Here is a 13,586-nt window from a genome sequence, read left to right on the forward strand (position 1 = left end):
AACTCATTTAATAATTCTGTTGCATGAATGCAACACTTTTGCCATTTCTACATGGGTTTAACAATGGAGTTGATGAAACAATAGACATAACTGAAATTCAAGTGCTCCACAAATTTTTTTCGATAATATCTTTGCATGGAATGCATCATCACTTTTGCCATTTCTACATGGGTTTAAGAATAAACTTGACGAAACAATAGTGATAACTGAAATTCAGAGTTGCTCCACAAATTCATTTAAATAATTTGGTTGCATGGATGCAATACTTTAGCCATCTCTACATGGGTGTAAGTATGGATTTGATGAAATGTGAAGATACTTCATATGAGATATACCCATATGACTACACAGGGACTGCTTGAACAAAATGACACATTTTGTGGTGCAATATTTTAGCCATCTCTACAAGGGTGTAAGTATGGATTTGATGAAATGTTAAGTATCTTCACCATAGTGATGAAACACTGGTGAAGATACTTCGCATGAGATGTACCCATGCAACTACACAGGGAATAACTGAACAAAATGACACATTTTGTGATGCAATACTTTTGCCATTTCTACATGGGTGTAAGTATGGATTTGTTGAAATGTTAAGTATCTTCACAGTAGTGATGAAACAATGTGGTGAAGATACGTCACATGAGATGCACCCATGCAACTACATGGGGAATAATTAAACAGAATGTCACATTTTGTCAAGGGGAAGGAAATCTCCTAGTCCCTGTTACTTTAATTGTTGATATTCTAATGCCTTTGCTAAGTGTTCAAATGTGAGTGTATGCATGCATACATGTAGATCAATCAACACATCTTTACTATATTTCTGATCACTTTTGTCTATCCTGATAAAGGGCTAAGGAATCGAGATAATATGTCTCGCTCATCGATTGGCCCATAACACCTGCCTGTCCACGCACACATATACACACATACATCAATGTATGATCTGTCAAACACCAAAACCTTATCAGTTGGCCCATATTAAGCAAAGATGAATCATTAGTTATGATCATTACGACAGGAAAACATAATGTTATAGCTCCTTGTATCAAACCTCGTGGTTGTACTCATACTTGGTCATTCTCCAAATTACATAGTTGCTTCCTTGCTCTTTCAATTGTGAGCTTTGATGGAAGTATCTATTTATGCAATCCTCATGTTTTATGAAGGTTGTAACAAGGTATTTGAGCATTGAGATCCTCCACTTACAATTGAACAAGGTTGAGGAGGAGGAAATAATTGCAAAGGCAGAGGCAATTGAGATCCTCTCACTCTGGCAGTGCAATGGGAGCTGACAACTTGTGCAACTAGACATGGGGCTCTCAGCAACGTACAGCCATGACTGTGAGTGATGCCTCTGAGAGCATTGGCAATCTTAACTTCTGACCTGTCAGTGTGCCCGCTTCAATTTGCCGATGCCAATCTACTGTACTGTACTGCCTTTGCTTGATTCTCTCTTCTAATTGTTGCTTATCATACACACATGTCCGAAAACTCTGTGGTTTTGCTATAATGTTATGCAAGTCGTCTATAAGACCCGCACAATACAAACCAAACAAAATGGGAACACAAATGGAATAAAAAGAAGAAGCTTATATTGTAGAGATCCTCAATATGGTTATAGTTGGGAGATGATGCAATGGAGATGCATCCTCATGTGCTACTAAGTGAATGGATATAGATAGATACGTCTTAGTTCGGTCAACTAAAGTTGTCTTATATGCTAGGGTCACTAACCATCTGTTGCCTTCATCTACTACTTTGATTCCATAGTTGTTAAAAAACATGTATTCTACGTTTAGAATACACTTTAAAATACTCAGAAGTATTCTAACTGTATTCTATGTTTTAGAACTGCCATTTTTCAAAATTACTTTAAAATACTCAGAAGTATTCTAACTGTATTCTATGTTTTAGAACTGCCATTTTTCAAAATTTCACGTATTCTACATATTTAACAAGTATTTTAACATTTCAAAATAGTTTAAAAATATTTTAATTAAATTTTTTTTTTTTTGAAAACAAAACTTCAAAATTTAAGAAGTATTGAATGTGTTTTACAAGTATTCTATGTATTTAAAGTATTCTAAGTGTATTCTTAGTATTTAACGTATTTTACTGATAAAATACGTATTCTAAGTACTTTATAAAAAGTTAGAATATTTGTAGAATACTTAGCATACACATTCTGTGTGTATTATATGCTAAGTATTCTTTAACTATGTTTGATTCCTAGACCAACTACTTAAAAACTTATACTCAGTTCTAACTCGATCAAACAGAAATCATGTTCTGTCTTTTAATACGGAAAAGAAGGAAACCAATCACCATTAACTTATGGATTTTTATGTGGAAGCAAGAACAGACAACCCTAAAAAACTCTTGTAGCATTTTTCTGTTTTTTGTTCGCACATTTAGAACCTCCTCTTCCCTGCATTCATTCAAAGAAAAGAAAAGAAAAAAGAAAATCACATACCTCTCTCTCTCTCTCTCGAAAGTCTCATCCAATCCATCCTGATGATGAGCAGATCCAACAAAAATCTCTGATCTTGTCTCTTCGACCACCAGAGGAATTCCCGAGGCCGTTTCCTTCTGGGGTCAGTGAGAATTTTCAAGGCTGTCTCTGCGCTGCCGTGCAAAGAGGAAAGGTGGTCAGAGAGGCAGCTATGGCAGAGGAGGACTGATGGCTGGGTCCAATAAAGAAAGCATGTGAAGAATGTCTGGAACAGGGGAGGGAGCAAAGGGGGCTATTCTTGTAAATTTGGGAAACTTTAGATAATCCACTCATCCTCCCGATATGTATATGTATATGTATTTGTATCAATGTATATTGCTCGTGACTAGCTACTGCCAAATATTTAAGAGGGCAAGTGAGGGAATCGCGGAGAGGGACGGTGCAAGTCGCACCGCTGATGGCGTGTTCGATCTCCACCGTCCAAGATGGATAAAAAGCTGACAACATCTGTCACCAAGAGCCCGACTTTGTGAAAAGGAGCCCGATTCTCTAACAACCTCTGTCACCAAGAGCCCGACTCTGTCAAAAGGAGCCCTGCTGCTGTCAGAAAACCTCTGTAAGCAGGAGCCCGACTCTGTCAGAAGGATCCCCGTTGTCTGACAACATCAGTAAGAAGGAGCACGACTCTGTCAAAAGGAGCCCCGTTGTTTGACAACCTCTGTCATCAGGAGCCCGACTTAAAAACAAACATCAAAAACTCAAAAAAATGGTAAGTGTACAACAAATATTTTCCATGAAAATGATCATAAAATTTCTCAAAAAAACCTAAAGATTCAAATAACAAGTCTTACATAAAATATTAAAACGTCAAATGGTGACAACCCTAAAATGAAATATGAATATACACGTTACATATTGAGATTATGGCTCATGTTAGGATGATTGCAAGATGCAACCACAATTTTTACAACATGTAACATTCAAGTCCCTTGAAGTCAAGGTCAAGCCATCGCAACGCAAACACCGAACCTTCTCATGGTCACATATTGGCAATCGCCTCCTAGCTCGACTTGCACCTCTTTGTAGCTTTCCGGAGTGGGATTTGGAAGTGTTTGGGGAGCTGCCAATAAGTTCTTGCGAGATGTCTATTGTTGCACTTCTTTTGGCACCGATTTGTTGGTTGCGACTTATTGATCTGTCATCTTCTTCAAGATTCTTATCAAGATTCTAAATATGATTCCATATTATCTTATCAAGATTCTAAATATGATTCCATATTGGCATGCAGTGGAGGTCAATAATAATATGGATTCCAGTTGCGAGGAAAATATGATTTCAAACACAAAACTCAAAGGTATAACCTCCACAAAGTATGGTGATACATACCTCTGGACAACAGGACAACATGTGCTCACGGACAACAAGACAACAGGTGTATGATTTCAAACACAAAACTCAAAGGTATAACCTCCACAAAGTTTGGTGATACATATCTCTAGACAGCAGGACAACAAGTGGTGCACCTCACTGAAGATGCCTAAACACTAAACCTCTAGCTTCCTGTTTGAAAACAGGCAAAAATGACAGGTATATGGGTTTTTATACTCATCACAAACTAATGAGTCAGGCTCCTTTTCACAATGAGTCGGGCTCCTTCTTTAGTAAGACGGGCTCCCCAAAAAGAGAACTTTTGATGGCGCGTTTTTTCACACTTTTTCTTTATCCACATTGGACGGTGCAGATCACACGCGCCCTCATCTAGTGACCTGCACCGTCCCTCTCCACGATTCCCTCACTTGCCCTCATAAATATTTGGTAGTAGTTAGACACGTCGAAGTTACATGCATAATGTTTTGTGAATGCTCATACATACATACATACATACATACATACATACATACATACATACATACATACATGCATAATATACATCGACGTGGAAAACTACTACCAAATATTTATGAGGGCAAGTGAGGGAATTGTGGAGAGGGACGATGCATGTTGTTAGATGAGGGCGAGTGCGATCTACATCGTCCAATGTGGTTGAAGAAAAAGCGCAACATCAGAAACTGTTCTCTTTTTGGGGAACCCGTCTCACTAAAGAAGGAGCCCGACTCATTGTGAAAAGGAGCCCGACTCTATGAAAAGGAGCCCAACTCATTAGTTTGTGGTGAGTATAAAACCCATATACCTGTCATTTTTGCCTGTTTTCAAACAGGAAGCTAGAGGTTTAGGGTTTAGGCATCTTCAGCGAGGCGCACCACCTATTGTCCTACTGTCCAGAGGTATGTATCACCAGACTTTGTGGAGGTTATGCCTTCGAGTTTTGTGTTTGAAATCATACACCTACTGTCCTATTGTCCGCGAGCACCTGTTGTCCTGTTGTCTAGAGGTATGTATCACCAGACTTTGTGGAGGTTATACCTTCGAGTTTTGTGTTTGAAATCATATTTTCCTGGCAACTGGAATCCATATTATTATTGACCTCCACTGCATGCCAGAGTAAAATTCTTGATGAGATAATATGGAATCCATATTAATATGCAACAGAGTAAGAAGAAAAAAGACCTGAACCTTCAATCATGTACTGCTTGGGTGAGTTGCACAAATTGGTGGTTTTTGAAGATGGCATGTGTTTTGTACTGATGGCTAGTTGGTCCAAGACCTTCATAGACTTTGATGCGGATTGGGGTGAAACAATACCCTATGAAAGGAGGTATGGCCTGAATCATTTCTCAACTATATATTGTGTATAAATAGTGATGTTTGTGTGCTAACTTGAATGATGGTTTAGGGTTTTTGTAAGAAAGGGTGCTAGGTGCCCCAAATCCAATGATATGGATGCTGAAAACATCATTACTGAACACTCGAACATGGATACGAACCCCATACATGACGTGGGGCCAGGTGTTGAAGATATCAAACTAAATGGTGAGCTGATGTACTTACTTGTAATCATTATTGAAGTAAGTATATATTGGGTTTTTCTAATGCAAATGTCACACCATTGATGTAGTGAACCCTATGTCCCTCTTCAAGTGTGGAAGAGACTCGACAGGTATCAAATGTTGCACATGTATCGTTGGAGATTCATGTAGAAAAGAGGTACGATGGTTTCGCAAAAAAACTGACATAGAGGCTAACTTATAGAAGGCACATGGCATCCTTGTAATACTGCCTCGGGGGCTAAAGATAGAAGAAGAAGAGCAATCGACCTCCATGAGGAGCACAACCACGTCATTCTTCAGCCCCTACGAAAGACAACGATCAATAAAGCATTTTTTGGATCCGGAGCTAAAGTACAACAGATCACGCCAATCACACTTGAGAAAGTTGAGGACAAGAGTGATTAAGATCTTCAAAGCCACTCCGAACGCACTTCGAACATCCAAGGAGGCCGATTTCATTGCCCAATTCATAAGCCAAGAGATGGCCAGGTATGACGGGCGGAAGGAGCATAGGATGGAAAAATTGAAGTTCAAGATTGCAGCTGCGTGTGAAGCTTATGTAAGTATGGTTTATGATTATGTGTGCATCTTATGACACAGATGAGGGTGCAGACATTGGGATTGTCTTTGTTGGTCCTGGGACAATCATGAAAACATGGGATAACACAACAAGAAATAAGTTCACTAGGTATGCTGTATGGTGGGGGCAGGAGATCAATAGTTAACTTCATGTGTTTTTTGTAGTTACTAATGTGGCCTAATAAACAGGTTTCAGGTGGCTTGCCAACGACTAGATCTAGCGGTCTTTTTTATGGAGGTAGAACTATTTTCATTGTGCACTGTAGGGGAGATGGCACATGGATGATGACCCTCTTCCACTTATGGATGGAGTACTCACTGCCCCCCAAGATCAACAACTGGTTTCATATTGTGGATCCACTATGGGTGCAACTAGAAGGCCAAAGTGATAAGGTAGAAGACATACTCACTCGGGTCCCTGAACGGGAATATGTCTTCATTCCAATATTGCACTCAGGGCATTGGGTGCTTTCGATGAAGATGCGACAAACTCCTACGTGTATATTCATATTTCATTTTAGGGTTGTCAACATTTGACGTTTTAATATTTTATGTAAGACTTGTTATTTGAATCTTTAGGTTTTTTTGAGAAATTTGATGATCATTTTTTGTTGAGAGATAAAGCTCAACTTAGTTTAGTTAGTTAGTCAACCATGTAACTTCGTAGTTACTAGTTACCTAGATAGAATCTAGTTAGAAGTGTTGACTATAGCGACTTAAATAGGACCTTGTACTTAAGTAGGATATTCTAGATCCTCCACTCCAAGGTCCTTTAATATAGGACTTTCATGGTTGTACCTATATTATCCTCACACATGTGCACCCTTGCACATGTTATATATATATACCTCATTGTGGGTATTTTTGTAGATGATGATGATAATGCTAATTTAACATAGTTACTCATCCCCCATCTTGTGTTGTTCATAAGTGTATCTCTCTCTCTCTCTCTCTTCCTCTCACACACATACACACACATCACTTAATCTTCTGCTTATCAACTAATCACATAATTAGGTACTAATTAACCCATACTTACCTAATTCTTAACATGGTATCAGAGTGCGTGGTTTAGAAAATCCACTAAGCCCACCTGATTCCGTGATTGTGTGTTCGAGACGCCGACGACAAAAATCCGGCTATCGGCTACCATAGTGCTGCTACGTAGCACGTGTACGTGATCGAAGGAAGAAAAGCAAAAGAAGAGAAGATACTACAATCAACATGAACACACAAATGGGTAGCTCGCTCCTTAGTGAAAAGCTAGACCAGAGCAATTATTCATCTTGGGAGTACAAGATGACCCAATACCTCGTCGGCCAAGGGTATTGGAGCTACATCAACGACGCTCAAGAAAATCGACCCGACCCAAAGAATGCCGACTACGCAACATGGGAGCAAGCGGCTAGTCGAGTCATGTATTGCTTGGCAACATGTGTCCACGACCACATGCTCAGCCATATTCGAGACGCCAAGATGCCTAAAGAAGCGTGGGCGAACTTAAAGAAAATGTTCGCCGCCAACACGACCGCCCGAAAGCTTCAACTCCGACAAGAGTTGAACAACATTCGGCAAAAAGACATGTCCGTGTCGGACTACACCGCCAAGATCAAGAGCATTTGTGACTCGCTTGGCTCCATCAAAATAAACGTTGATGAAGATGAGATGGTTCAAGTATGCTTGGGCGGCCTCGCACAACGATTCGATCCATTACGGGCGACAATCTTGGCAAGAGAAAACCCTCCTTCATTCTTCAACCTCCAATCAATGCTATTGGTCGAAGAGAACCATGTCTGAACCAAGATGAAGACGTCGGAAGGACAAATGTTCTTCTCAAGTTCGGACGGTGGCCGAGGACGAGGTCACGGTGGTAGAAGAGGTCAATTCGATCCATCACACGAAGGGAACTCAAACCTTCATGGAAGCCATCGAGGAACCTTCGGAAGAAGGGGGAGCTTCCACGCCGAACATGGTCGGCAAACGAGGCCCGCAACTTGCAATTATTGCGGCAAAGTCGGCCACTTTGAGGCGGAGTGTCGGAAAAAGAGAAGTGAGTCGGCTTCAACAAGTCGACAACTCACAAACTACGCATCGAACTCCGACTACGACAATTGTAGCGGAATGTTCACGAATCATGCATTGAATTCTGACTACCACGATCGTAGTGAAATGTTTACAAATTATGCCCCAAATTCCGACTACGGCGACCATGGCGGAATGTTCATAATGAGGCATAGAGTGAACTCTATCACGACCTCCAACTCGGAAGACGTGTGATTCGTCGATTTCGGCGCCTCACATCACATGACATCTCAGGAAGAGTGGTTTCATGATTTACGAACGGCGGATCGACCCGACTTCATAGAGATGGGAGATGACACCACGCACCCCATTCGGCACATCGGCAATGTCCCATTTGGGAAAGAAGGCGACTAAACTTGCATCAATTATGTCTTGCACGTGCCCACAATAACGAAGAATTTGGTCTAGGTCGGCCAAATTGTGGAGCAAGGCATGCAAGTCCGCTTCAACAGTGAAGGTTGTTTCATTGAGAAAGATGGCCGACTTAAAGCGAAGGGGCAGAGAGACGACCGAATGTTCATCCTCGATTCGAATGAGGTGAAATCGGCAATGTACACTAAAAGTCTCAAAACCGAGATAAGCATCGAGTTGTGGCACAAGAGAATCGGCCATATAAACCTCCAACGGCTCCGAGCTATGCAAACCAAGGGAGTTGTCATCGGACTTCCGACATTCGAGTCAAAACGAGTCGACCAAGTATGCAAAGCATGTCAACTCGGCAAACAAGATCGACTCCCATTCCTGAAGGAGAGCTCCACAATCGAAGGCCTCCTCGACGTCATACACTCGGAAGTATGGGGACCAGCTCAAACTCCGATGATCGGCGGATGCCGATACTACGTAACCTTCATTGACGACTACTCGCGCTACGTGTGGATCTACCCAATGAAGAAGAAAATCGAACTGCTCTCCCACTTCCAAAAGCTCAAGGGGCAAGTCGAAAAAGAAATCGGTCGGCACATTCGATGCCTACGATCGGATGGAGGGAAGGAGTACTTCTTCAACGAATTCATCTCCTACCTCCAAAGTGAAGGCATTTGGAGAGAATTCTCGTGCCAACACACACCCCAACAAAATGGAGTAGCCGAAAGGAAGAATCAGCAAATACTCGAGGTAGCACGCACCATGATGCATGAGAAGCACATGCCGAATTTCCATTGGGCCAAAGCGGCATCCACCGCCGTCTATGTCATGAACCGGTGCATCACCAATGGAGTCCATGAGCTAACTCCATAGGAGCTCCTCGTCGGAAGGAAGCTGATCCTGTTGCAGCTCAAGGTGTTCGGAAGCATTGAGAATGTACGCATCCCGAACGAACAACGACAGAAGTCCGACGCGAAGTTGGAGGAATGTATCCTCATAGGATACTCGTCCGAGAAGAAGGCATACAATGGCTACAACCCTTCTACCCGAGCGGTTCGGGTAAGTCGAGACGTAGTCTTCGACGAGTCCGCATCCTAGTATGCACCAGAGACAACTTCGACTCCGACTTCGCTCGACCCGGAATCCACCGAACAAGAGGTAGAAGATGGAGATCGCTTCGAACACATGTTCGAAGAAAGTTTGATTACGGCAAGGCCTAGTGGGCCACAAGAGCCCCCACACGACCCAAGCACGTCGAGGCCAAGTACGAACTTGGACAAAGGCAAAGGTAAGATGCCCGAATACGAAGTTGATCACCCCGACGATAGTGATTCAAATGTGTCAGCTCCCTCACTAGAAAGTGAGTTTGGTGTACCCATCATGCGGACACCCAGAGTAAAGAAGGCGCTCACATCGGCGAGCGAAAAACTTCGACGCTCTTCTAGAGAGAAGAATTCTATCACTCGGCTCGGCTACAACAAGTACATGGCTCATCACTATGCCTTTGCAATGAAGGTAGCGGCCGAAGAAGAGCCCAAGAGCTCCACCGAAGCGGCTCGTAACCCACGATGGGTGAAAGCAATCGGCCAATTTCGCACAATAAGCCTTCATCACAAGCTTGAGGGGGAGGAACCGAAATTGCCACAAAGAAGTCGACGCCGAAAGAAACAATACCGGCCATCCAAAGCCGAAGCTGATTCAACTGAATCGAAGATCTGAACATCGAAAGCCAAAGCGGACATCGGATGCCCTGTACTTGAGCTTGAGGGGGCGCATTGAGAGATCAAGCTCAACTTAGTTTAGTTAGTTAGTCAACCATGTAACTTCGTAGTTACCTAGATAGAATCTAGTTAGAAGTGTTGACTATAACGACTTAAATAGGACCTTGTACTTAAATAGGATATTCTAGATCCTCCACTCCCAAGGTCATTTAATATAGGACATACATGGTTGTACCTATATTATCCTCACACATGTGCACCCTTGCACATGTCATGTATATATACCTCATTGTGGGTATTTTTGTAGATAATGATGATAATGCTAATTTAACATAGTTACTCATCCCCCATCTTGTGTTGTTCATAAGTGTATCTCTCTCTCTCTCTCTCTCTCTTCCTCTCACACACATACACACACATCACTTAATCTTCCGCTTATCAACTAATCACATAATTAGATACTAATGAACCCATACTTACTTACCTAATTCTTAACAATTTTCATGGCAAATATTTGTTGTACACTTACCATTTTTTGGAGTTTTTGATGTTTGTTTTTAAGTCGGGCTCCTTCCTTGAGTTAGTTGGGCTCCTTCTTACTGATGTTCTCAGACAACGGGGCTCCATTTGACAGCATCGGGCTCCTGCTTACAGAGGCTGTCTGACAGCGGGGCTCCTTTTGACAGAGTTGGGCTCCTAGTGACAGAGGTTGTTAGAGAGTCGGGCTCCTGGTGACAGACATTGTCAGGTTTTTATCCATCTTGGACAGTGGAGATCGAACGCACCGTCCCTCTTCGCGATTCCCTCACTTGCCCTCTTAAATATTTGGTAGTACTTAGTCACGAGCATGTAACTTTAGAAACTTGTAGTGAACGTAGAAGACAAAGAAATATAGAGAGAATGTTGTAGAAGACGAAGTAGAAGATGGCGGAGAAGTTACACCAGGGGAACTCTGATGCAACACCCCCGACAAACTCCTCCATGGTCTGCTACCACTATCGTTTTCATGCCGAACGAAGAAGATATGCTGAGAAGAGAGGTAAGTCATCTACACTCCTATTCGATAGTGTGTAGGGTAATAGGCTTACGACCGAACAAAGGGGATTTGTGAGATCTATCTCCTTCAGGACATCGAATCGGCAAAATAATTAATATTCAATTAATTGGGCATGCTTTTATCATTTAGAATTGGATACGACCGAGTACATAAAGGTAATGTTGAATGCTAAAATGATTAATATTCGGAATGCTATTGCTTGTTTTGTGCCGTCGAAACCATGCCATGCCGCTTTGATCCTGTCAAAATTCTGAATTCGGGCCAACGTCTGACTCCGGTTTTCGTTGTTTTCCCCAGAATCCCCAAGGAATACATGGTTGTACCTTCCATCAATTGCAGTGAGAATAAACACGATTCTTCTTCCTCGTGAGGAGGCATTAGAAATGAAGGTAGCAGAGTGCCCATCAATTCAAATATTAGTTTAGGGAATCAAATCGGCCATGATGAGAGTACAAGGGAATCAGTTGGTATATCCAACACCACTTTTGTATTTCTTATGATTTTATAATACCAGGGCATATCTTTTTGTCATATATATATATATATTCGAATATTAGTTCCCTAAATGAAAAATTTACTCGCTCAGGTACTTTTACCATCACTCACCGGGAATTCGATGTTTATGCAAAAATTGGAGTATGTGGGTATGCATGGGCAATGTTTTTATTGCAAATAGAAACTTGGCCATGTACTAAAATATTGCCCAAAAAAGAAGAAGGGTTTCAGACCTTAGAACGGTACACCTAATGCTCATACAAGTGTTAACCATGTTAACCTAGATAAGAGTCAACCAATGCATCTAGTTGAGGGATCTAAGAAAGGGGAAAATGTTCAACCCTCTAATGGTGACAAGGGCAAAAATGTTCAACTCTCCAAGGATGAGATGTGGAGACAAATTGAAAAGTGACATTCAATACCCAACAAAAGCATAGAATCTAAGGGTGCGCAAGTAAGTGTAGGTTGTTATGATGCCTTGCAGGAATTAGATAACTCTTTATGACAAAATGATGCTTAGAGATGCCAAATTAGTAATGTTCTAAACAACCTATTCTTAGTGGACAAGAGACTGGTTCAATCAAAACCCTTTCCATGGCCACTCAGAATAAAACAACAATGGTATCAAGTAAACAACAATCAACCTTGCGCAATTCATCTCGGTCATTACACAGATCTATAAAACAACCGTCTAGTTTGAGAGGGTTAAATGCGAACTTCATTCACACAACCCCAATAAGCGTTCGAGTAGAAAATACTTGTGATTTTGTAGTCACTAGATGGAATGCCACATATAGGTTTGAATTTTTTGGGAGACGTGGTTGATAATGGTGTTGTATCAATATGTGTTCATGTCCTTTTCAAATATATGCAATCTCTTGCAGGATTTTCCTTTCCTTTTTGTGGATATGATAAGCAAACATGGGTGGCCACTGGTAACGGATGTTTGGTTGGTTGTTAGGCAACAAACATTACATTTCGCAAAATATGTTAATTGTGACAACTTTGGGGAAGTAATGTTAAGAGGATTTGAGACGACAACTATGCAACTTTTGTCAGTGTCTAATGTGATGGGGCGGAGACAAGTAGTTGTTTCCTTAGATTCGAGATCCTTCCAAATTTTGGATATACCTATTATCATGAAGATGGATTATCGGAAGGGCAAGCATTGGCTGAAGTTCATCATCATTATAGAATGGTACGTGAGGCTTTACCATCATATTCGATAAGTGGTGAGAAAGATGACAATGAGGTAAATCTGGAGCCATTAGCAAAAAACATGAAAATGGTGTCACAACCACCTAAGTTTCTTTAAATCTGAGTGATGTCATTAAATATTTAGGGGTTAGGGGGCCCCTTGGGTGGATCTCTAGATTTCCTTTTAATACAAGAACATCATTAAATGCTTTTAGAATTTCTCGTTGTGGTTCTCGTCTATCTGGGAATTGGGACGTGTTTTGGTTCCCCGCAATAGGTAACACAGAAGTTTGTGGTGGGGTTTGTATGGCTATCATTCAGAGGTGGGTTCCATTCATTATCCAAAAGCAAGTGGTTATCCCTGGAAGGGCTGGATTTGCTATTATCCAAGATGGAGAGATTACATGGGGACTCTTGAATATATATGCTCCCAATATTGTCTCTGCTCGGCAACAAATTTGGCAAGATTTATTAAATAATTTGCCTCCTCTTGACCATTGGTGTATCGTTGGTGATTTCAACATGCTTGAGGACCCCATTGATAGAATGGGAGGTAGCTCAACCACGATACATGGACATGAATTAGCAATGTGGGAAGAATTGATGTTTTCCTTACAAGTGTTAGATGCTTGGCATGCTCCTTCAATCGTTCTTCTAGACACCTCACTTCGTTTTTCATGATCAGA

The 13,586-nt window shown here is 41.4% G+C and overlaps 1 long non-coding RNA gene across 2 annotated transcripts; it reads right to left on the reverse strand.

Moving 5' to 3' along the window:
* Nucleotides 1-693: 693 nt before the first annotated feature.
* Nucleotides 694-2,704, reverse strand: LOC147860026 (uncharacterized). 2 transcript variants are annotated; one of them, XR_015530203.1, is made up of 2 exons: nucleotides 2,480-2,704; nucleotides 694-1,499 (listed from the first exon to the last, which is right to left on the reverse strand). It is a non-coding gene; the product is annotated as an uncharacterized LOC147860026 (long non-coding RNA). The 2 variants fall into 2 exon arrangements; XR_015530204.1 differs by having other exon boundaries at nucleotides 694-1,510.
* Nucleotides 2,705-13,586: the final 10,882 nt, after the last annotated feature.

This window comes from Azolla caroliniana, unplaced genomic scaffold (genome assembly GCF_043228905.1).
Source record: "Azolla caroliniana isolate FFs.n. ecotype wild unplaced genomic scaffold, voAzoCaro1.0.p SCAF_9, whole genome shotgun sequence".
In the NCBI taxonomy this organism is placed as follows: Eukaryota; Viridiplantae; Streptophyta; class Polypodiopsida; order Salviniales; family Salviniaceae; genus Azolla; species Azolla caroliniana.